Source organism: Chlorocebus sabaeus, chromosome 25 (genome assembly GCF_047675955.1).
Source record: "Chlorocebus sabaeus isolate Y175 chromosome 25, mChlSab1.0.hap1, whole genome shotgun sequence".
In the NCBI taxonomy this organism is placed as follows: domain Eukaryota; kingdom Metazoa; phylum Chordata; class Mammalia; order Primates; family Cercopithecidae; genus Chlorocebus; species Chlorocebus sabaeus.
The window spans coordinates 15,585,950-15,612,946 of NC_132928.1; the positions used below are offsets into that span (position 1 = coordinate 15,585,950).

General features: G+C 37.8%; 1 long non-coding RNA gene across 1 annotated transcript in view; it reads left to right on the forward strand.

Annotated features, from left to right (window-relative positions):
* LOC103230111 (uncharacterized) overlaps nt 1-26,997 on the forward strand; it is a 180,676-nt gene that overhangs the window by 22,788 nt on the left and 130,891 nt on the right. The window lies entirely within an intron of this gene.

Consider the following 26,997-nt stretch of genomic DNA (forward strand, 5'->3'; position numbering starts at 1 on the left):
TTTAAATGTGTCCCAGAGATTCTAGTATGTTGTATCTTTGTTCTCATTGGTTTCAAAGAACATCTTTATTTCTGCCTTCATTTCGTTATGTACCCAGTAGTCATTCAGGAGCAGGTTGTTCCATTTCCATGTAGTTGAGCGGTTTTGATTGATTTTCTTAGTCCTGAGTTCTAGTTTGATTACACTGTGATCTGCGAGACAGTTTGTTATAATTTCTGTTCTTTTACATTTGCTGAGGAGTGCTTTACTTCCAACTGTGTGATCAATTTTGGAATAACCTAGAATTTCATATCCAGCCAAACTAAGTTTCATAAGTGAAGGAGAAATAAAATCCTTTACAGATAAGCAAATGCTTAGAGATTTTATCACCACCAGGCCTGCCCTACAAGAGACCTTGAAGGAAGCACTAAACATGGACAGGAACAACCGGTACCAGCCATTGCAAAAACATGCCAAAATGTAAAGACCATCGATGCTAGGAAGAAACTACATCAACTAACAAGCAAAATAACCAGTTAATATCACAATGACAGGATCAAGTTCACACATAACAATATTAACCTTAAATGTAAATGGACTAAATGGTCCAATTAAAAGACTCATACTGGAAAATTGGATAAAGAGTCAAGACCCATCAGTTTGCTGTATTCAGGAGACCCATCTCACATGCAGAGACACACATAGGCTCAAAATAAAGGGGTGGAGGAAGATCTACCAAGCAAATGGAGAACAAAAAAAAGCAGGGGTTGCAATCCTAGTCTCTGATAAAACAGACTTTAAACCATCGAAGATCAAAAGAGACAAAGAAGGCCATTACATAATGGTAAAGGGATCAATTCAACAGGAAGAGCTAACTATCTTAAATATGTATGCACTTTATGAGCACCCACATTCATAAAGCAAGTCCTTAGAGACATACAAAGAGACTTAGACTCCCATACAGTGATAATGGGAGACTTCAACTCCCCACTGTCAACATTAGACAGATCAACGAGACAGAAAGTTAACAAGGATATCCAGGAATTGAACTCAGCTCTGCACCAAGTGGAACTAATAGACATCTACAGAACTCTCCACCCCAAATCAACAGAATATACATTCTTCTCAGCACCACATCGCTCTTAGGGTCATTGTGAAGATTCCATGAGTTAGTCCAGTCGAAGGCTTTAGAATAGTGCCTGACATAAAATAAGTGCTCAAGAAATGTTGGTAATTATTATTGCTATGATTCATTTCCACAAGAATTTGCAATTTTTTCTTCTCTTCTGCTGATTGACTTTGTCTAACTCCCATCATAATTATGCAAACTCTTTGGGTCATTTTTATGGAAATAGACTGGAAATGGAGTGGTTAAGTTACAGGCTTTCTAGTCAAATAGAGTCAAGTTGAAGTTCCCAAGGCAGTATTTAAGAGCCATATCTTCTTGACTTACTTTCTCCAAGCCTCAGTTTCTTAATCTACAAAATAAGAAGGATGAAAAATCATTCTACTATAAAAACACATGCACACGTATGTTTATTGCAGCACTGTTCACAATAGCAAAGACTTGGAACCAACTCAAATGCCCATAATGATAACCTGGATAAAGAAAATGTGGCACATATACACCATGGAATACTATGCAGCCATAAAAGGATAAGTTCATGTCCTTTGCAGGGACATAGATGAAGCTGGAAACCATCATTCTCAGCAAACTAACACAAGAACAGTAAACCAAATACCGCATGTTCTCACTCATAAGTGGGAGGAGAACAATGAGAACACGTGGACGCAGAGAGGGGAACATCACACACCGGGGCCTGTCAGGTGGTGGGGGGTGGGGGGGATAGCATTAGGAGAAACACCTAATGTAGATGACAAGTTGATGGGTGCAGCAAACCACCTGGTATGTGTATACCTATGTAACAAACCTGCACTTTCTGCACATGTGTCCCAGAACTTAAAGTATAATAAAATAATTTTTTAAAAGGATGATAATAATAGTTGCCTCTTAACACTTTAAGAGTATTAAATGGGACAATACTTGCACAATATCTGACAAGCATATAAAGAGTATAAAAAATATAATGTATTGGTATTATTTTTGCTGCCCCAAATATACAAAACAGTGCTCGTATTCTCAAAAGTGCTTCTAGAAGCTTGTCAAGTTTCCAGGACTCTAATGTCATGTCAATATTCCACCAGAAAAGAGGAAAAAATCCACAGAAATAGAAAGGTGCTGGATGCTGTGACTTTACTAGGACCCTTTGCCAAATAATGAAGTGAAATTGAGAGGGTTGAGTCTTGCTCAACATAGATTTAATTCAAGTCAGAAAACTCAAATTTCTTTTTAAAAATTGAAATTGTATATTTTTAAGATGTGCAGTGTGAGGTTTTGATATACATATACATAGTGAGTTGATTTTAAAATCAAGGTAATTAATATATGCATGTCTTCACATAGTTACCTTTTTTGTGCGTAGTGAGAACACTTAAGATCTACTCTCTTAGCAAATTTCAAGTATACAATACAGTATTATAAACTACAGTCCCCGTGTTATACATTAGGTCTCTAGAACTTTTTCATCCTGCATAACTGAAACTTTGTATCTTTTGACCAACATCCCTCCATTTCCCTTACCTCTTTGTCCCCAAGAACTGCTACTCTACTCTGCCTCTATCAATTCAACTCTTTTAGATTCCCCATGTAAGTGAGATCATCTAATATTTTTCCTTCTGTGCTTGACTAACATAATGTTCTCCAAGTTCATCTATGTTGTCACAAATGACAGGATTTCCTTCCTCTTAAAGGCTAAATAGTATTCCAATATATACATACATATATATGCATGTATGCATACATACATATGCATATATACAAATATGTATATATGTGCATATATATGTATGTGTATATATGTGTAAATATCACACAATTTATTTATCTGTCAATAGGCAATTAGGTTTTTTCTATATCCTGGTTATTGTGAATAATGCTGTCATGAACATGGGAGTGTAGGTATCTCTTTGAGATGCTGATTTTATTTTCTTGGATATATACCAGTAGGAGAATTGCTGGATTATATTGAAGGTTTATTTTTAGTTCTTTGAAGAACCTCCATTTTGGAAAACTCAAATTTCTGAGCAGACTGATCCTGGACTCAACGTGGGGAATACTTTGAAAGGGTAGGAACTAAAGCCTTATTCTTCTCTCCTAAACCAAAAAGTAAAGTGTAGGGTGAGGTAGCTTGTAGGGAAGAAATAGTTATTTGTGCTGGTTGCTTCTTATGGGGGATGTGGCATTTGCATATGGTAAAATACTCAAATCTCACATTTAAAAAATGTGTATTTCTTTCCCCAAACTAAAAATGGATAGGAGTTACATCTGTAAAGGAAAAAAGCTGTCTAAATATTATAATTGTGTTGTTAAAGAGTTGAAAATGATTTCAATCACATTTGCCATTCTCATCCAGCAGTAACAAGTGGTCCCTATTAATAATTGAATAAAGAGAAAATAACTCAACACTGGAAACTTTTACCCCAAAGCCAGCATGAAACCTGAAAAACTGAAGAACTTGGATCATGGAAACATAAAAAACATCAACAGTCTTGCAAATATCTTATTTGCCACGTAGATTTGTTTTGACATCTCCCTTCCAATGCCTATCACTCCTAACAGTCAGAATCAGATGGTATTTGAGTTGCAGGAAAAAGTACTAAAGTAACTTCCTCCCACAAGATGACAGCCCCATCTTTTTCTCTCCACCTCATGCTTAGAAATTACTCAGAGTAGAGAGTAGGACGCTATGGTTAATTATTATTAGCAGTAAAATAAAAGAGAAAAGCAAGCAAGATCAAATAAGAGATGAAAGGGAAAGTGCATGCCAAAAGAAAAAGGAAGAGAAGTTGGAAAGAACAGGAGGAAGCTGTATTATTAAAGTGGGGAAAATAAATTACATGGCAGCAAAAAAGAAACAAAAAGAAAACTTCAGAGTCCAATGCAGAAATGGCTAGCTGACCAATGAAGATTTATCCTCCTCTCTTTCCACAGTGTAGAGTTCCTTCTAGGAAGCAATTGCTCAGCCAGAGAGACAATCTCTCTCTCTCAGTCACTCTCTCTCTCTCTCCTTTCCCTCTCTTCATCTTCTGGCTGGATAATGCCAGGATAACCCTGATGCCAGAAGATGTAGAACCATAACATGAAAGAAATCTGGATCTCTGAATCCCTTTTCAGAGGAATATCCAGATTAGACTTTTTGTGAGTAAGAAATAAACTTTTAGATGTTAAGCCATTGAGCTTTTGGGGATTGTTTGTTATGGCAGTGAGCATTACTTTCCCTGACTAATACAGAAGTTGATATCAAAAGGGAGCTCTAGAAGTAGATGCTTGTCCTTTTTATCTTTGCTCAAAAACCAGTTAATTATTTCCTGGTAGCCTCTTATTGTTTTATTGTGTTCCCAAAAGCAGTCAATAGCAACCAACAAGTGTTATTTTTCACCTACAAGCTCAAGAGTCATGTGGTCTTTCAGGTTACCAAACATAACAATGTTGCCAAGTGTTTTTCCACTCCATGATATGGATCTCCAGCCATCCAGCCTATTACATCTGTTTCTAGAAACACTACTAGACTATGAAGTCTATGCCACATATTTTAGAATTTTGTTACAGGACATAGCATTTAGTATCGAATATAACCATCAGATTTAATTTAAAAAAATAGAAGCCTGATAAGATGCAATGTGTTCATCATACCATTTCCTCCCTCTGGGCACAGAGGAAGACCATAGTCTCACCCTTCTTTACAAATTAATTGGGGCCTTGAGACCAGTTCTTTTTTTTTTTTTTTGTAATGGAATGTGAGTAGAAGTACTGTGTCACCTTTATTCTAGGATGCCTTCTCTATGTACTGTCTTCCTCTTCCACAGAGATCTTAGGTACAAGATGGGAAACCAATCAGCCTATGTCCCGAATGAAGAATAACCTTATCTTGTTATTCTGTTCAGAGTTGGGAGGGTGTTTATGACTGAAATATATCTATCCCATTCTGACTAATATTCTCTAAGTATTTTAGTCCTTTAAGAAGGAATACAACATATGGAATTAGAGGTTTTATGAAATCACTGGGAGGGCTGGGAGTAAAGGTCAACCTCCAGGAAATATGAAGTGTTGGAATCCTTGGGAAGCCAAGTTGCCACCAATGGTCTTAGCTGCCTACAGCACTGAAGTGGATGATTCTCAGAAGATTGCTCAGAAGCTGACACATAGCCCCATGTCTGCTATCTGCAATGCGTAACAAACCCGCTTGTAGCTACTGAAAAATGTCTTTGTCTCTTCCATTTTCTAGTGATTGCAAGAGCACCTCTCAATGGAAGATTATACTAAGAACTCCATGGGCAAGAGAGCCTGGGAAATGTAGTTTCCAGGCTTTCAGTCCTTGTGATATGGGAGGAGCTTAGGGTCAGAGATGGTACTTACTGAGTCTCAGCAACAACAACAAAAAATGTCTGGCACACGTAGTCCTTATCCTTCTTATGGGAAATTCAGGAGTCATACTTCCATAACCCATCACTCTGGAAAGCTCCTTGAGGACAGATCTTACAATTCTCCATCCTCAGTGTCAGACAATACCAGACAATAAATCATTTTAAATTGATTTGAATAAAATAGCAATAGAGTCAATAGGAAATAAGATTTTCCCATGTGTTGAAGCTAGATTTCAAGAACTTTGTCCATCAAATCTGATAATTCTTCTTAATGACCGCCCTAAATTCTGTTTAAGCCATTTTGCTCCCTAGCCTGCTCAGAGTGACCATGAAGGGCTGCTTGCCCAACAGGTGACCCTGAGCTTCCTCTGGATCCTGTTTGTACAGACAAATAAAAAAATTTGATGATGGTTGGTTTATTGGATCCATGGAGACTGTCAATCATATCTTTTTTGTTGTAAACTGCATTGTGAAGTTGATTGTGTAGAGTTAGTCAAAGCACTTCTATATTTTATTCCATGTGCCATCTGCCAATGCCTACAAACCTGCCTGTGGCTACTGAAAAATGTCTTTTCCTCTTCCATCTTCCAGTGATTGCAAGAGCACCTCTTTTGAACACAACATTTGGGCTCTGACAAAATTGGAATCTCTTTGGGAATGGGGAGTTTGTGTATTCATGTCGGGGCAGGGTGGGGAGTATTCTGTAACTGAGAAGGAGGTAGGGTGGGTTTGTGCACTGAAAAGGACTTATTCTGCCATAAGAAATGGATACTCAGAAAAGAGAGGACCAGACCCTGATGTGGTTTCATCTGAAAAGGCACAAAGTTAAAACACCAAGGAAGATTAAATACATCCTCTTGATGTTTATTTTCCTCACCAAAAAACAAAAAAGAAAAAAGAAAAGCAATTGTGCCTGTGGTAAGAATAATGGTAGAGTGACTCAGACTTATTTGCAATCATCGAAACAATGAAAGATGTGGATCAGGTCATTAACTGATCTCTTATCATTATGAAATGGTGACCATACCCAGCTGAAGAGCTCTGTGTGCATAATGGCACAATTATGGGGGATGTGATGAGGTAAGAGCTGCTAGTGCTCAACATTTAGCCTCTTGTTTCCATTCCCACCCACCCTGATCTCTGGCTATATTTAGTTGCTTTACACAGTATTACCTAGCCCAGAGCCTCTTGTACAAAATTAAAGGAAGAGAGAGAAGAGTGAGAGTCTTCATAGAAAGATCAGGCTCCCCAAAGTCTGTTTTCCCTGGTTCCCCATGTTCCTTCTTGGTTAATATGTTTTCTTCTCCTTTGTACCTAGGATCATGGCTGAAATGCAATCGTGAGTTTACTTTGTGGAAAGGGAAGTAGGGCACTGAGCAATCATCTAATGAATACGGTCAAGATGGTTAGTGAATTTGGAAAATTCCACTCTCAAAAAAATTACTTTCTCTATTCTGTAGCAGATTTCCTCTTGGCCTTAATTACCCACAGAGTTGTCCAATTTTCTGATAGTCTTGACTGTTGTTGACATCACTTAAATAATTTATTTAATGGATTTCACTGGGTTCTTTTGGGAACCCTTTATTCTAAGTGGCTTTCTTTTATCAATCCATTTACTTATTCGATAAACATTTAACACTGTTTCAGTTATCTATAGCTGTGTAATAAGCTACCCTAAATCTAGTGACTTAATGAAACAATTTATTACTATCACTCATGGTTCTTGGGACTGATAGACTCCTGTGGGTGGTTCTTGTCTCTCATTTGGTTGTAGTCAGACTGTAGCTGAGACGGGAGCCATCTAAATGTTTCTTCACTCATACGTCTGGCATTGGGCTAGTCAGGAATCTCTCTCTCTCTCTCTCTCTCTCCACATGGTTAGCAAACTTTCTGGTCTCTTGGTAATCAGGCTTCTTCTCTTGTGACAGACTTGCTCAAAGCAAGTGTTCCAAGAAATCCGGGTGGAAGTTGCAAAAATTCTTAAACCTAGCCTTGCAAGTCATACAGATCACTTCTTCCCTCTTGTATATGCCAAAGCAATCATGGGAGAACCCAGGATCCAGTAGTTGGACAAATAGATTCGGTATCACAAGAGGGGAATAATTTGTGTATTCAACTAGGGAAAGAATTGATGTGTTCATCTTGAGAAGCTGCCATAAGCACCCACTGTGTGGCAGACACTATGCTATGTGCTGGTGCAACATGTTGACAAAACGGGCACACTCCCCTTGGTTTATGGAGGTTAAAATCTAGTTTAATTAGCTTTGACTTGACAGTTTTCACAATCAACTGCTGTGCAATATATTTCAATATTAAGTCTAGTTATGAAATGTGCAAAACATCTATTCTGGTCATTTGTGGTTTGGTCATTTTGACTTTTTCAATAACCAAACTGAATGAAATTTGTGGGTATCTGATCCATAACTTGATGATCACCTTGATGAGCTGATTCATTCATGAATTCTTTTTTTAATGCATTCTTTAAAACACAGTCTGAGCAAAACTGGGGTATTCACCTCTTGCTTAACAAGCATGTTGAGTTCCTGATGTGCATGGGGGCTGAAACTGAATTCGTTGACTCATAATAGGAAATATAAAAGAAATTGAAAAGTCAGATTTTGCCCCGGATGAGCTTCCATTCTTGTTAGCAGTTTGGGTAACATGCAGGTGGAGAAGCTTGTGACAATGACAAAGAAAAAAGTGAACCCAGACAGTGCATGATAAACTAGACAGGTGGTATCAGTTTCCCTCTGAGAATTATCTTTTGGAGAGAAATAATTGATTATTTGCCTCCACTTTCTTCTCTCTTGTGCCATAAACACAAAGTGATCTAAGTTTGTTAAGTAAAAGGAGATTTCAGGACAGGAATGTTGACAGAAGAATTGGTGGTGTTCAGCAAATCTCAGGTCTTATCGTTTCTGGCATAGTTTATGTCCATTCAGTGGTACAACTTTGAGGGGCCAGGGGAGGAGGCTCACGATGACACAAGAGATACCTTGACATTTCAGAAACAAAGGTCGAAGCTTGAACAGGTCCAAGAGCATGCACAATTCTTGTGCACACATGTCAAGTTCCCTAACATGAGGTTAGTATTATTTTGTGTCTTCTTATGTTGGTATCTTTATGTTGTCTTACATAGCATAAAAGGAAATTATGGGATATTTTAAGCAAAACAGCAACAACAACATGAATGTTGCCTTACTTACCTGGATGTTTCAAGCAAAACTAAAATTTGGCTTGTCATATCAATTGTCCTTTATCAATCCATTAACTTTAATTTCATAGCTCATACTCTGTCCGTATGGGTCCTTTTCCCACATTAGTGAAACCTGTGTCCTCAGGGTGTGATTTGCTACATTAAACTTCTTTCCATTTATCATGCCAATTTATTTTTCTGAAATGTTTGCCCCCGTTTTTCTCTGGAAATTTATAATAATCAGATTTTAATTATATGCCACTCTTTTCTGCCAACACATAGATTTTTGATATGTTTTATGCTATATTATTTTGTGCCTGCTGATAAATCACTTTATGATTTTTCATGGGTATGCAATTTGCCCAACTAGATGGTAAACTGAATGGCAGGAGCTTCTCCATACATACAAATTTACATGTATGTGTTTACATATATATGTGTATGTGTAGTATATGTACCCATACATACATAAGAGACATTTTCAACAGCTGATCAGCTGTTTCCACTCTCCACTTTCCTTTTGTTTTCATAAGTTAGAGTTAAGTAGACTATTTTGCAGTTACCTGGTGAATTGGATCAATGCATATGTTTGATGGATAATTCAGACTTCTAAAAAAATTTTCAGCTTCATATCCACTAAGATGAAAATAATTTAGAGTACTGCTCATCTTTTCCCCTGGGAAAATTATTTTCATAAATTCATGAAAAATGTAAGTACTTGAGCTATGCAAGTGCTTGTGATTGATTATTTGGGACAAAAATGATTTTTTTATTGAATTAATAAAAGTCTTTATCTAACTCGTCAACTCAGAAAAATTTCCTACCCAACATGTTAACCTTACCTTTTCTAACCAATTTGCTGTTCTTAAAACCTTTTTGTTTACTAAGTTTGCTTAAAACCTTTGTATTTACTAAGTTTGCTGCTGCCACTTTATATGCAGGTATGTACATTGATGGGGAGCTTCCCAACTTGTCCAAGATCAGGGCCACCAGGAAACATTTTCAATCCTCCAAATATCGTGAATTATTTTGGCATCCCTGACATTATATGAAAAGAAAATAAAGTTTTCTTCTCATAATTAGACATACACTTAAAATGCAGATACTGCTGGAAGCCTCACTATAATGATGGGTCCTTTTTCCCAGAAGATGATAATGACTAATAGCAGATATTTTCTTGAAAACAGATTTTTGATTAGGCCAAAGTGGTGATTGGATTTGGGAGAATGACAGTTCACTGCATTTCTTAAAGCAGTGGGCTCAGATTTAGGGTATCCAACCTCATGAACATTCCAAAATGATCCATTGGTGTACAGAAAGAATATATTTAACCTTCTATTTATTTCAATGTTTTGTTTCATCTTAAATTTAGATTTTTTTTTGGGTGCATGTGTTTTTGATGCATAGAATAGAGTAATACATATGTAATTTATAAATAAAAATGCATAGCATGGACATGCTCGAAAATTTTTACGATATGTGATCTAAAAATTTAGAAACCATTGCTTTCCAAAGGTGAACTGAACATGAATAAGGTCCTCGTGATGCTCTGGGGAGGAACGGGAAATGGTTACGGAACAAGTGTTTGTAATCTCGGAATTCTGACTCTGGTTACTACTGGTTCCAGTTATTTGATCAATAGGGAGTTCACTAACTCTTACTCTGACGCCAGGACAGTCCCTTTTAAGATGTGAAGAAATTGCTCAATGTTAGGATGTTGACCGAAGAAAGTAGATTTCAATCATGCTTTTTTTTTTTTTTTTCATTTTGTTTTCTCAAGGGTCCCATGGGAACAGAAAGTTTTGAGGGAGTTTACTGTTTGTGCAAGATGACTGGTTGGGTAAAGAAGTCCAAAGTTTTTTATCTGCAGAACAAATAAAGCCTGGGCAAAGGTAACTGAAATGAACGTCTCCCACCTTGTCCCTCTTGCATGTCTAAGGTGATGTTTGTGCCGATTGTTGCACAATGGAGAACCTAATCTATGCACGTCAAATGGAGAGGAGGTGCATTTTAGAGTCCTCATGATTAAAAAGAGTCAGTGACCTTTATTCTTCTTAGTTTGACAGGTAATTATTGGATGACGATGCCTATATAAAAATCGTTTAAAAAATGAAAAATCTGTTTTTTGTGAATTATTGCCAAATACCCAGGTATTGTCAGACAGCCTCTGGGTGGCTGAGTTAGAGTTTTTCCTCTTTCTCCAAAGATAGACACACACAGCTCTAAGGAGGTATTAAAATAATTTATAAATTCATGGTTACTCTGGACATTTGTTGTTGCTGGTTAACGACAATAAGGACAACTGGATTGTCTTTATGATTACTCCACAGCAATTACTAAAAAAAATTCGGAATAAACAAACTTTCTGAAAATGTGAATCACAGTGTGAGGCTCAGCTTGTGTTTTAAAAGATAAATTTCTATGCATAAATATTGACAAGAGAGTGGGATATGACTGAATCGTTGAGGTTAAGCATTTATTATGGGGAAAAAAATTAAAATGCTTTGGAGCTCAGCGATCCTTACTGACCAGATATTTACTTAACCATTTTTTTCATCTTGACTCTTTGTTATTGTTGTTTCTGTTGGAACTTAGGTTTATAAGGCTCATTAAAGGGACATTTTATATGGGATAGTCACAAAGTATGATAACGAATGAGCCAGCAGTCAATTATGGATAGAAACTAAGTAAATTACAGGGCTGATTTTTCATTTTTAAATTAGTTGCTATAGAGTTTTACAAACCTTCCCCAAGACATTTATCATCCAATAATTTTTCCTCAAGGAAATATCTAGAAAAGGGTTTAGATATTAAGAACAAAATGGTAAATGTGAAACCCTCTGCCTGTTTTGGATATTTGAAAAAAAATCCTAATGGGACTGAAATTAAGAGGTGGGAAATTCACAGGGAATTGTCTTTGTCTACGTGAGTATGTATGGATATATGTATAATACAGAACAGGGGTCCCCAACCCCTGATCTGTGACCCGGTAGGATCTGGGCCACAGAGCAGGTGGGAGTGGTGGGCCAGCAAGCGAAGCTTCATCTGTATTTTCAGCTGCTCCCCATCACTCGCGTTACTGCCTGAGCTCTGCCTCCCGTCAGATCAGTGGTGGCATTAGATTCTCATAGGAGCTCAAACCCTATCATGAACTGCATATGTGAGGGATCTAAGTTGAATGCTCCTTATGAGAATCTAATGCCTGATGATCCATCACTGTCTCCCATCATCTCCAGATGGGACCGTCTAGTTGCAGGAAAACAAGTTCAGGCTCCCACCGATTCTAATTCTGGTGAGTTGTATAATTATTTCATTACATATTACAATGTAACAATAATAAAGTGCACAATAACTCTAATGTGCTTGAATCATCCTGAAACCATCCCCCGACCCTGGTCTGTGGAAAAATTGTCTTCTACGAAGCCAGTCTCTGGTGCCAAAAAGGTTGGGGATTGCTGGTATAGATAACAACTAAAACTAATGTCCAGATTATCTGAATAATCACAACATTTACTGGCATAATTGTTTAAAATTTAAAAGAAAAACTGAAGTTTTCCAGTATGGACAATATAAATTACGGTTTCTAAGCTTAAACCTGCTATGACCTGTGGCTTGGAATTTGGTGTGAGCAGCTATTCAAGTAGAGTAACTAATTGTAGTAAAAACTTAGTTTAATTATTTGGAAGCACTTCTACTCTAGACTGTGAGCCACTGAACCAACCTGTAAATGAGGATGAACTCTTTCAGGGTCCAGGGTAGATTACAATCTTTCTGAGATTACAAATTTGTAGTTTTTCCTGAAGAAACACACACATACACACGCACACACACACACATACACAGACACACACACCTTTGGAGTTTCCATCAAGCTCTAGGATTCTACCAGCCACACATCCAGGGTTTGAAACATTGTGTGTGTGAATAATCTGCCCTGCCCTAAAAGGAGCTACTCTGAGGAAGGTTGTTGGCTGTGGGGAGATGTGAGTGTTGAGAAACAGAGTGAGCTGCATGAGTAGAGATGGTAGAAGAGTCTGTGATTCAAAAATGGGCTTTGAAACCTCTGGAGCTGATTAGATTAGTCAGTTAATAGTTGTGAAAAACAATGGTTGTATGCCCAGGACCACCAAGTCACTTGAGTGAAGAAGATTACAGAATGGAAGAAAAAAGACAGAGAGAGAAGGAAAGAGAGGAGAGAGGCAGAGCCATAGCATGCATGAGGTGTGTGGCTGGAGGGCCTCACGCTTCAGCGCCTGGATTTCCAATCTGGCACTCAGCTTGATGAGTCTGTTTATTCAGCTCCAGTATCAGACGTTCCCTTTTCCTGCCTGAAGAAGTCCCCTTTGAAGAACGGCTCTGCTGGGGAGCAGTTTCCCCTTGGATGGGCTACTCCTGTTTGCAGTCCTAAAGGAAAAGAACTGGAAATGCCACAAGAATGTTCTTTAAAGCGATATTCCAGCGCCACGTGAGGGGAGGATGAAATAGCTGTAAAAGATGTATTTCCTGGTTGAGGTATTTTTTTCCCCTCTCAAGTGAATTTGGCGCTGAACAAAGGTGTCACATGAATGCGATTGGGGTCATATGTTCTTGGGTGCCTCCAAATCTGTGTGGGCAGGTGGAGGCTGGGGGTGGGAGAGTACTGGCCAGAGCAACAGCACTTCAAGCTTCTGTAGGCCTGGAGAGAGAGATAGAGAGATGGAGAGAGAGAGAGAGAGAGAGAGAGAGAGAGAAAGAGAGAGAGAGAGAGACATAGAGAATTCCAGTAACCTAGTCTTGCATGTCTTTATCTGTAAAGAAATTAGTGTTGGTGACTTATCAGAGGACCAGCCTATACTTCCAAAGCAAAGCCACAAAACATTATCTAGAGAATTGAGGCACAATGTTCATAATCAAACTGGATATTTCCAAGTTTGACTATTGTAGTCTATATTGACTATTGTACTTTGGGTTTGATATTAATTTCTTATATTTCAGGAACATGTTTTCCTTTTCCTTTTTTTTTTTTTTTTTTTTTTTTTTGAGTCTGAGTTTCGCTCTTGTTGCTCAGGCTGGAGTACAATGGAGCAATCTTGACTCACCACAACCTCTGCCTCCTGGATTCAAGTGATTCTCCTGCCTCAGCCTCCCGATTAGCTGGGATTGCAGGCATGTGCCACCACGCCTGGCTAATTTTTTTTGTATTTTTAGTAGAGATGGAGTTTCTCCTCGTTGCTCATGCTGGTCTCCAATTCCTCAGGTGATCCACCTGCCTTGGCCTCCCAAAGTGCTAAGATTACAGGCATGAGCCACTGCACACGGCCATGTTTTACTTTTTCAAAGGAGTTTTTCATCTTATGAAGTAGTTGGAGTAGATGCTAATCTCCTGAATTTTCCTCTTTAGAAAAGGACGTGGCAAAAGAAAGAGAGATGGTTTCCTAACCTGTTATTGGTAGGGCAGACAGGCAACCCAGGCCTCTTGTCTCTTGGACCAGGTCTCCTTTCTCTGTGATCTTGAACCTGTACAAAGGGACAGTGGGAGTTTCAGAAGAAAGGAAGGTGACATTCTCTGTCTCCTCCCAGGCATGTAGAAAGTTACTGTGACTTTGAAGCCACAGCTTTGCTGTGCCCAAATGCTCTCTCGGGGACTAGCTGTAGGGAGGAGATTCAAAGTGGATCCTTCAGAGGGCGAGTCTCATGTGCTAGTCACTGTGACTGCCCAGGCCTGTGGTTGATTTGTTCAGTTTGCACATAGGCCTCAGAAAACAGGAGTTCTCCAGAATGAAAACGGTTCTTTGTTCAATATCAGAGATGAACTTTTTGAGTGAGAGAGATGCCACTTCATGGTGAGGCCTGGTTTTCCAGGAGAGAGCATGGGGTCCACACTCTCTCCCTGATTCCTGGCGGAGACTTCTAGGACTCACATTGACTCTTGAGGCCTAGGAGTGAGGTTCATGCATAAGGGACCAGAAAGCACTGACAGTGTGTACTTTATCTAGGAGTAAGAGTGAACCAGAATTTCCTTTCGGGGAATATGAAGCCTCTTCTAGGTTCTGGTTCAAGGGGGAAACTAGAAGAGGTGTTATTCATTGGCTGCTTTTCTGCTTTGGCACCCAGAGCTTTATATTTTATCTATTTCTGGATATTTGTCATCTCTCTACATGTAGAGCTGGAGTTGCCTGACATTTGAGCAGTATCTTGTAATTATTTGTATCCTCTAAGGCTTCCTAGTACTTAAACTATCTGATGAATGCATAGGAATCAATTTTCAGCCTATCCCTTATCCCAGTGTCTCTCAGCCTGTAGTTCGAATCGGCCTCACCTGGGAAACAGGCATGTGTACTTTGAAATGAAACCCGAGGTGAATCTCATGTGCACTGAAGTTTGAGAACTGCTGTTTTATCCTTTTCTCCCTTGGCTTTAAGAACCTATTGTGACTTTGAATAATGCTATAAGCACAAACACAATCCCAGGTTTGTGTAATGTTTTATGACTTCTTGTAAGGCTTATTTTACATGTTTGTCTAATTTAATCCTGATTTAATGGGGCTAATTTAATAACAGGCCTATGATGTGAGTTCTTTCTCCACCCATTGTACAGAGGCTGAGGCAGAGGAATGATATTCTTTCGATCCTGTTTGTGGCAGTATGTGCCAATTTGTGGCAGAGCCTGTACTCATCCCACCTTCTGAGTCCAGGGATGTTGTTCTTTCCCCCGCAACCCCTGTGGCTCTATAACTCTTTCAGGCATGGCTGTTCTTTGCGTGGAAGTGTTATTATTCCTGATAATGCTTGCTGCCCACATAGCTAGGGCTAGTTACCATGATGTATATGTGAAACCAGCAGAAGTTAACACAGTCTGTATTCCTAATGAAGTCTATAGTAGGATAAGTGGATAAGACTATGAATAAAGTGTTCTTTCATGCAAATATTAGAGTACATTTTTGTTCATTATCAGATTGGAAAAGCACAACTGGGAACTGGGGCGAGGTGAAAGTTCTTTCAGAGAAGGACAGCCCATTTGGTGATGTGTGATTTAAATTGTGCTCTCCTGACTTTTATTTCCATCTTGTTGTACTGGGAATAATGGAGAAAGAATGAAAAGTGAGCTGAGACCCTTGAACTTGCTCTGCCACCTGGAATCCCAATAGGGTTAGCTCTACTGAGGCTCACTGTTTTAGATGTCTGTGAGGTACATAGCTAGAGCCAAACAGGACTCCTGAGGAAGTAGAGTAGACCTGTAGAATGCTGTCAAGGTGACTAGCTTATATCCCCCTTAATTCAAAAGATCGGAATGCTCAAACATTCACTTGATGTTCAAGGCAACATGTAGTCATGCTTTCAGTGGCAATTTAACGGTTGCCAGAGTATTCTAAACAGAACTTTCTGGATGGCGTTTTTGCTTTTATTAATTGCAAAGTACAGACAGCCATCAGAAACTGAGACTTGTCAACTGAAAGGGAAGGTGGGCCTGAAACTTCTACTGGTAACCAATTCTCTTCCACTTAGCTGGGAAAGGACCTCTTCTTTAATCATGGAGTAATGGATGATTGATATGACTGTACTCTGATTAGAAAAGGTTTCATTTTACTTGTGCGTGGTACATGGAATTAGTTAAGAGTTGCATAGGAAAAGAAGTGATGGACTATTGTTCACATTAAATTATAATGACAGCCTTCCTAACCACTGTGTATTTATTATGTAAGAAAAGAAAATGTCTGGTGAAATTCTGTATAGGTTAATAACACCTTCATAATATACTCCTTCTTTTCTATTGACTTGAATAGCCCTCCTACTGACTTTTAATGGATTATTAGAGTTAATTACATCAATTGCAATATAATTGATTCTTAAATACTATGTAGAAACCTCATACAATTATGGAAAAACAAAAGTTATCTAGACATCTCAAATCAAAAAAGATTTGGAATTCCTGCACATTTAATTTCTGATAATCACTAGTCAGTTTGGACATTAAGATTGCATGGTGTCTTGTTTTCTATTTGCTAGGTTTTGACAGAATTGATAGTTTTACAACATTTAACTCAATATGCATAGAAATATAAGATTAAAGCTGTGAGTGCACTTTTTTTTTTTTCTAAAAAAAGATCACTCCATGGCTTAAAAGCTGAAATGTGTTACCTGCCTAACATTGACAGAAACAAACTCAAGGGAAAATCAAAAGTAGATTTGATGTTGAGTTTTATAAATCTCTTCTCTGCTGGTGTAAAGATTCCTGTGGGTCTTAGGGTTTGTTACCTGAGGGCTTTAAAATATGACAACGGGATGAATTGTGTAAAGGGGCAAAAAAACCAAAAAAACAAAAAAACAAAAAAACCCTCCCATTTTATTACCTAGATATAGGCTATATGTTCTAATGTCAAAACCACTGGTTGAAAAGTGAAACATCATTAATATCTGGTATTTGATGTCATATAGATGAAAAGAAATCCCTGTAATGGAGTTATCTGAATGCAATCTTTTTTTTTTTTTTTTTTTTTTAACTGATTTTGAAAAACCAGTTGGTGAGTACTGACACTGATAAGTGTGAGTTTTATTTGATGTGGTAGACAAGTCACTGGGATGAGAATCAGCAGACCTGATGTTTTCTGTCTACTTGGCTCAGTGACTTGAAATGTCTGGGCCTTAAATGTTCTCTTTTGTAAAATAAGAGAGAGACTCTAACTTCTCTGCCTTGAGTCTCCTGCCTTTGTATTCTTAGTGCTCTTATTTTCTACAGTAACTCATTTGATTCCTCATAAACTGGAATCAATATGCCACCTTATATCAATATGCATTAATCAATATGCCTTATATGTATGTGTATATATAAAAATATATATGCTTTATTTTCTTAACTAGGTTGTAAGTTTTCAAGGACAAAGATCATGCCACATGTATCTCTGTATTCTCATAACAGATACTAGAGTTTTCTAGCATAGAATAGGCTACTGTTTGGTGGAGTGAACAATTAATCAAAAGGAAGTGTTTCCATTTGTATCCCCTGAAAGTTTTGATATGACATAACAAAAATAATGACAGTATATCCTAGTTATTATAATAGTTTAATTTGTAAAAAGATTGCAAAATGTGTGATTTTATTTTATGAAACATTGATTGTGCTTTAAATCAGATGAATTTAAGATGTAACATTTCACTCAGTTTTTATCAATTGAAATGCAATGGGATTTTTAATAGAACTTAAGCAGCCTATTCTGAAGTTCATTTAGGCCAGGCTGTGGCTCACGCCTGTAATTCTAGCACTTTTGGGAGGCTGAGGTGGCTGGATCACTTCAGGTCAGGAGTTCGAGACCAACCTGGCCAACAAGGTGAAACCCATCTGTACTAAAAAAAAAATGCAAAAATTAGCCAAAATTGCTTGAACCCGGGAGGCGGAGGTTGCAGTGAGCCAAGATGGTGCCACTGTACTCTAGCCTGGGCAACAGAGTGAGACTCCATTTAAAAAAAAAAAAAATTGATTTGGAAGGGAAACACATGACAGTAGTCATAAAAAAAAAAGTTTGAGAGAAGACTTGCGTAATAGTTACCAAACAAGCTATACATCCTAAGAAATCTAATACACAAGTGTTGTGCTAGAGAAATCAACTAATCAAAAGGGCTAGAGTCCAAAAGCAGAACTAAGAATACAGAGGAATTTAACAGATAATATGGAGGCATTTCAAATGAGTGTCTAAATAGAGACTGTTCAGTAAATGGTATTGGGACAACTGGCTCTCCATCTGGACTCATACTATACACAAAAGTAAATTCCAGATGGAATAAAGCTCTAAACATAAAAATCAAATCTATACCAGTATCAGAATGAAATATAAATTAAAAAAAAATAATCCTAGGTTAGAAGGTCTTTGTAAACAAGGTGAGAAATCCAGAGGCCATTAACAAAAACCTGACAGATTTGACTTCATAAAAAAAAAAGGTTAAAGAGGAAGTGACAGATTGGGACAAAATATTTGAATTATACATGACAGAAAAAAAGGGTTACTATCTATTATTCAAAGAATGCCTTTAAGTTAATGAGAAAAATGTAACTAACACTTAATAAATGGGCAAAAGATATAAAATATAATTATCAGAAGAAATGCAAATGTCTAGCAAACATTTGAAAAATATGCTCAACCTCAATGGTAAAAGACATGTAAAATTTCAAAAAGTATATGTTGCCATTTTCTACCTATCTGGTTGGCAAAAAATTAAGGGAGTTGATCAGATATATCAATTAAAATGAATGAATATACTGTATAAACTGTCAAGGACAGACGTCAGTAACATGTTGTTAGGTGAAAAGATAAATTGTAGAACACTGTACATTATGCTATGTCATTTTGGAATACTTTTAAAAAACTAGTATATAAAATATATTTTAACAATTGTTTATGCATTATAAACATATAATACAGTAGTTATCTCTATGCTAAGATAAATAGAGCTCTATTCTTGGATTACTTTTCAGCTGGAAAACATTCTTTTATTATGCTTTATTTTATACTCATCAAGCTTTATAACCGATCTTTAGGAGGTAGTTACAACTCATTAGTTCAGAGGATTTAACTGAATCAAGTATTGTATGAATACCGTGTAGCATTTTATGGAATATCGGTCAATTCTGATCAAATTCTTCAAATCACATTTTTGAGTTGGGTGAATTAAATAGGGTTCTGTCCCTAAACTGTGGCTTCAGTCAGATCTTGTCTTCAGTCTTTTAGGTTCCTAAGGTTTGTGCAAGGGCTATCATGCATCCGCCTCCTCTGTCAACTGTCCTTATTCCATATGACATCCAAGCACACTCCTCACCCCAAGTGTAAAATGAATCCCAACATCCCAGAATCCAGGCCCTCAGCAGGGTTAAACAAGTCAACGTACATACAGTCTTGTGATTCGTTTGAACTTGTTTTCAAGTTGCTTGTTAGCAGGGAGTTAACAAGTTCAGACCTTCGATCAGATGGTTCTTTAAGGAAAGCTTTTTTTCCCATTCCAATGACTTCCTGTTCATGGGAAAATGAGAGGAAATGAACCTCTAACGGGAGGATGGACCCACCCTTTTCCAGTCGTGTGGCTAATTTGTCAGGTGTAATATTGGCACCTGGTGGCTTGTGTTGGCTTCCTGCCCACCCTTGGTGGGGAAGTATCCAAATACTTGTAACAGGCGGTGGAAGACTTCAAAGCCATTTGTAAAAGAAAAGGATATTGTCATTAAAGAACTCAATGGTGAATACTCCCAATCATTTAGTGATGTCAAGATAAAAGGAAAAATTTAAAAACACATTATCTGGAATTTTTTCTGATGTATCATATGACCTGTTAAAACAAAGCAATGTAGTTGATTTGGTAATAATAAGTGTTCAAATATATAAAAACAATATATATTTATTGATTGTTTAGTTTTCTTGTTTTTGCAAAATTAGCACAGGTATCAATTATTTATAAGATGATTATGAGTTATTTCTTTAAGGATATAATTCTTCTTTCTTAAATTCACCTTTGACTAGGTACTCTCTTTGTGCCTGACAATGGAACTGTTTCCTTTAAATCAAGAGGAAATAACTACAATAATATTGAGTGGTTCAATAAATGAAAAGGGATGATATGAATTGTCACAATTCATTAGGAATTTTCACTGGGAACACCTAGTTTACTTCTATACCTCTCGATTTTCAGCTAAAAATAGTTACTGCCTTTTGAACAATGGTATGGCTAATTGTCCAGCAATTCAAAGTAGATCTGTCCATAAATGAGGAGCAATTGGACTATAAGCAGTGGTCATTAAACCATAATAAATTTTGTAGAACAATGGAACTTCCTTCAGTTTTTGTAATTAATATAAGCTATATAGGCTTAGTGTGTCTGAAACTCTCATGGCAGAGTCAACAGTCATGGGTATGGATAAAAAGATTAGTCTATTACAACATACATTCATAATGTCATCATCTGTAAACCTCAATCAGCTAATTGTTTCTATCAAATGATCCGTGAATATTTATCGAACTTTTTTCTAACATAGTATCACACAAATTTAATAAATTATTAAATGAATAGATATTTGTTGAATATCTGCTCTGTTGAAGGGTATATCATTGGATATGATTTGGTAGAGACTGGATGACTTTCACAGGGAACAGCAAGGATGAATTGCATAGGATTTCCTCAATCTTAAGAGTTGGTAGGCCGGGCGCGGTGGCTCAAGCCTGTAATCCCAGCACTTTGGGAGGCCGAGACGGGCGGATCACGAGGTCAGGAGATCGAGACCATCCTGGCTAACACGGTGAAACCCCGTCTCTACTAAAAAGTACAAAAAACTAGCCGGGCGAGGTGGCGGGCGCCTGTAGTCCCAGCTACTCCGGAGGCTGAGGCAGCAGAATGGCGTGAAACCAGGAGGCAGAGCTTGCAGTGAGCAGAGATCCGGCCACTGCACTCCAGCCTGGGTGACAGAGCCAGACTCCGTCTCAAATAAAAAAAAAAAAAAAAAAAAAAGAGTTGGTGGCAAACTGGTTCCAGTTTTCAGAGAGCTTAGAATAGTTTATTATCTACCTGGCTGGCAAGCTTGAAACACATAAATAATTAGAATTAATACATTGTGTACTCTAAACTGTCTATGGGATAGAATTTGGGCAAAGAAGAGATCAGTGTTGATCAAAATAATCTTGGAGAAAGAGGTTAGTTCGCTGAATCTTGAGAATGAATAGTATTTAGACAAGTAAAAAGGGAAACAGTGGATATGCTAAATGGGTGGGAACTGGGAATGAGTGTAGAGTGAGGCAAGGTCTTGGGGAGGTCCAGATGACTACAGCATTGGTTTCAGGTTCCTGCGTGGTAGGATATAAGGTAGATGGGTAGGATGGCAATAATATCAAAGGTCTTATGAGCTTAGCAGAGGAAATTCCAGGTTTCTGAAGGGTAGGGATAGGGTAATGTGATTTAAGTAGTCTTTCAGGAAGATTTTTCTGGCAGTGTTGACTACAACAGGGAAAGGCTGTGGTGGGGAGATTTGTTAGACTCTTTTGGGAAACAGAGTGAAAAGACAGCCACAGATGGTGATGGCAGAAAAGGAGAAAGATAAATGAATTCAAGAGACATTTCAAAGGAAGGAAGGATGGGATTAGGTGGCACTGGATATAGGGGTTGGGGAAGGAAAAATAAGTCAAAGATAACTCCAAAATTTCTACTCTAGAAGCCTGGATGGTTAATAATGCCACTAGTCACTTGATGAAGGAAAATGGTGGGTTTTATTTTCAGACAAATTAAATCTAAGTTCAATTGGGATATCTTGTGGAACTATCTTATAAGCAACTAAAAACATGGGATTACAGAGTAGCGAAGGGGCCAGAAAAAGACATGAAGAATTAATGATAAACAGTTACTCCCTGCCCATAAATCAAATTTCATAGTTGGATTTTCAAGGCTGCTGTCACCTAGTCTCATACTGCTTATTCGACTCATCTTCAGCTGCCCCATAGTCTGCCCTCCTCCTTCTGGGTCAGCTAGTTAGCAATTATGCTTTTCTTCACTGCGTGACAAAATCCTTGCTGTTTTTCTTGCCTGGAATTCTCTTCCTAGATCTCTAGTTATTAATATCTCCCCAAGCTTTAGGACAAGCACAGGTCCCTCCCACACCATGAAAATGTTCCTTCAAAAATTCTAGTCCACACTCTTCTCTTTCTGTTTTGAACACTTGTAGCATTTAGAGGTTGCATTTGTATGAGCATTCACTCCTATGCAAGTCTATGTTGTTTAATTAGGTCAAACCTAAATGTCTACCTTGTTTTGTCAGAACACTATAAATGCCTTGAGGGTAAGGATCAATGTTCCTCTTGCATCAGTTAGGAATTATATTTGACTATCAAGAACAGAGGCTCCTAATCAGTGGCTTAAAAACCAAGGGTTTTATTTTTCTCATATTGTGAGGTGTACTGAGGCAGGTAATGCCAAGCTGATTGATGTGGCAAACCTTAGTAAGAGCAGAGACTCAGCCTCTCCCTACCTTCTCATTTAGCCCTCCCTAGCATGGATTTGTCACTTCAAAATCACAATCTGGCCAATCCTCTTCAAACACAGCATCTGTGCAACAGACAGAGAAAAGTGGGAAGGCAACGGGGTAAATGGGGCTTGCAGACTGAATCAGCCCAGCTTTTCAACATGCTGCCCTAGAAGCTCCATCCCATGATTGCTGCTTACCTTTCATGGGTCAGCAGTTAGATATAGAGCCACCCCTATTTGCAAGCAATGCCCCAAATATTTTCAGTTAGACATATTGCTATTCAACAAAGTCTGCAATATTTTAGTAAAAAGAAGGGCTATTGGTAACTAGTAGGTAACCAGTTGTCTATGCTCTCTGTCTCTCTATGTACATCTATTCAAACATGCATATGTACATATGGATGTATATACATATAAACTTTTATTTAGATACCTGCATGTATAATATTATATGTTATATTTGCATATATTTTTATATATTTAGAAAGACAGAGAGACGGAAACAGAGGACAGAGATTATGCTCTATCCTAGTATCTGTATCTTTCTATTTAAATAATAATATATATAATTTATATATGCATATATATGGAGAGAGATTATGCTATAGTGCTCTCTTCATCTGAGAAAAATCAAATGATGATTACAATAAAAATAATCTGATATATTAAATACTATGCTGATTGCCATGCCTATCATAGACACAGTGGAGATATTTTTTCATGAGTAACTATTGCTTTCTTTACAGAATTAAACCAAGTATTTCTTCCTTAATGTCATAGAAGCTTTTATTGGTTTCCTATATTTGGTATTACAGTTTATTGTTTGTTTGTTTGTTATTTTGAGACAAGGTCTCACTTGGTCATCCGGGATGGAGTACAGTGGTGCAATCACAACTCACTATAGCCTGAAACTCTCAGGCTCAAACGATCCTCCCACCTCAGCCTCCTGAGTAGCTAGGACTACAGGCACATACCACCAAGATTGGCTAATTTTTCTTTCTTTCTTTCTTTCTTTTTTATTTTTTTTAAGAGATGAGGTTTTGCCATGTTTCCAAGGCTGGTCTCAAACCCCTCAGCTCAAGCCACCCTATCGCCTTGGCCTCCCAAAGTGCTGGGATTACAGGAGCGAGCCACTGCCCCTGGCTCAGCATTACTGTTGGCAGGAATCTCTGAAAACATTGATGCTTCACATTTCTTAGAAGTTAAAAGTACTGAATTAGTGATTAATGTCTGCATTTCAGTTTTCCCCTTTTGCTCCCTTCTATCTCTCTGATTTAACCAGGTGTCCTCAAACTATGCTTGTGACACATTTTTGAATCTTAGAATTATTATCAGCACGTATGAAAAGATGAAAAGACTTTAGAGTAAAACCAGAGAAAAGATATCGGAGTATTGTGTGATAACTCTGCACAACGATGGCCATTTTAACAGAGTCTCACAGAGCCTGTAGAAGCATCCCCCTAGAAGTGTCTCCCAATATTGGGTCTTTTACTTTGTCACTGTATACTCTCTTAAGTACTCCCAAGGAAGTGAATTGATCAGTTTATGAGCAAAGCTGTGGTTAGGACTCAGGTCACTTAACTCCAGGCTCAAAGCTCTTTCTACTACATTATTCATGACAACAACAATAAACAACAGCAGTTTACATCTGTGCAGAACTGCACAGAGTGCCTCACCGATCATGCACTAGAGACAGAATGAATATTATTGAGCCCCTTTGATAAGGAAACATTATACACAACTCATGGCAGGTAGTGGAAGAACAGCTATTAGGATGTTCTTTCACACATATTGGTCATTGTAGGGGCTTCCCCTGATAGATTACACATATCCTTGGTGCCTGTTAACCAGGCCAACAGATCAGAATGCCCCAATCTGAATCCCTTGGATTAATCTGTTGGGATAAGGTGACATTTGCTTGCAGGGCCATTTCCTAGCCATTCTTCCTATTATTTAGTCTTCCTATTATTACATTAGTCTTAGACAATGTAATTGTGCCTTAGTAGTGAAACAACTAAACCAAACCAATAAGAAAAAGAAAATCTGCTATATCCTGTTGCTACACATCATTGCCTTCAATATGGCACTTGCACTTCTAATTTTCCAAGACAACATTATCACTTAGGGTTTAGGCACATCTTAATCTGCTGACTGATGGAGTGTATGGCAGGCATTTTCACACTAGGACCATATGTGGTATAATTACCTAAGCATTGCAAAGGAGATAGGTGGAGGGTCTATTGCATATCTATTAAGATGACAGCGCTTAGGATAATAAGAGTGGTAGCCTGGATGGATGGCAGTGAAATAGTTAAAGACAATCAGCATTAGTTGGAACTTCCTTGTTTGTTTTCTTTTGAAACTTTAAAGTTATCCAAATGGAGTGTTAATTTAAGGAAAAAAAAAAGAAATGTTTTCTTGGGAGAAGACAATATTTTGAAATGTTTTTAATTTACAAGAGCCTGTTTCTTTCAGTCTCCCATTGCTGCATGAGGTTGAACAAATGTTAGCTACAACGAATTAATTAAGTTTGCAGAAAGTAGCAGCAGGGGATTGAAAACTTCAAGTGGAAGTGAGCATTTTGACTGTAAACATGTTGCCTGCCTGAGACACTATATCTGGATTGAGTGATTGTGGAGTTATCCAAAGAAATGCAGTATCTCTGGGAAAGTAAGTCTTGGCAGGGAGAAAAAATAACAATGTCTCTTGCTGGCAAATCTATTCATTTATTTCCTTGGATCATCTCATGTGTTTTGTTTGGTTCTGGCCATGCACTATTATTCTACTCTCCTCTCTGCAAATGAAGGTGATGCTACAGACTTGCCCTTAGAAGGAAAGGAACTAATATTTATCTGTGCCAGCCTCTTTATATATGCCATTTCTTTCTGAGGGCAGATATAATTTTCTTATTTTATCACTTCTTGGCTTTTTGGTGAAGATCAAGTATAACATCTGTTTTTATCAGTTTAATTTTCTTATTTTACAGACAAGGAAACTAAGACTCAGAGAGTTTAGGAACTCACTCACAATCAGTTTAGAGGAAAAGGGATTGGACTTTGAACCCAAACTATTCTGATACTACAGCTTTTTGAGGTACACCAGGATGCTTTCTCATGGTATAGGGTGGGGGAAGGGCTGCAGGGATCCCTGGCAGCTTCTTACCTGGTTTCCCTTATGGCTGGGGGAAAGGGAAAGGCCTGGGGCTGTGGAATATGGAAAGGTGATCCTCATATTTGAAGGTGATCAGTGGATTATACCTTGAGAAACAATGGATTAGAGAGACTTCTCAGCATGATCCCTGAATTAGGGCCCTCGTAGGCTTCTGGCTATGTTGGACTAGTCATACTCCTTCTCTTAGGAATGTGAACCCAGACATAATACCAAATGAGAGGAGAGGATTAATGACGGAAATGAAACCTGAATGAACCATGATATGGAGGGGCCAGCCATAATGGACTCTGAGAGATCTGAGGTTGTGAGGAGAACAACCATGACTAATCAAAGGAAGCCTTTTCTTGAGAGTGGAGGCAAGAGCAGAGGCACAGAGAGAAGAAGGGGCATGGCAAGGTGGGATAGAGTCAACCCCAAGTCCTTAGAGCTGTTTCAGCAACCAAGGTCTTTTTGTTCCAGTCATGATGCAAGGCATGTTGATCTTGCCATTACAAGCTTACCCCTTCAGTTTCATCACTTTGCTTTCTTCACTGCCAACACTAGACATTATGACTCTATAAAGACAGGCTTGTGCCAGAAATTTGTTAAGAATGCAATAGACCAATTCACAATTCACACTGAATAGACCAATATATACTACAAAATTTTTAGAATATCAGAGAAGAATTGCACACAATTTTCTTAGAGATTAAATAAGACTTAAGTACAGACCATCATCTTTTTATTAAGTTTGTAATAGATGTTACTGGTAAAAATAATCAATACAAAATAAAAATTACAATATCTGAAAGTACACACTGTACTTGGTAAAATGTATTACAGTCTAAAACTTGTCTGAAGAATGTAATCTTGACTAAGTTTAGATATGCAAAATTTGAAAGTGTAAAATTAAACTTGGTCACAGATGAAAATTCTATGGTCACACATGAAAACTCACAATGGCAGATGCTATGAATGACGGAACTTCATATGGTCAAAGATACTGATCAATAAACCACATCTTGGTTGTAAATATACATGGTGAAAAATTGAACTAGATGAAAATCATGTTAGTAAAATAAGAATGAAATGCAAAAATACCAGGAAAAGCCTGACTATTCTATATAGAAAACTATTTGTGGAATTAATTTGTAATAATGGGGGCTTGTGTGTTTCTGAGTAGAAGGTTGAGGCAGGTTGTGGGTTTCTGCTGTAATAACT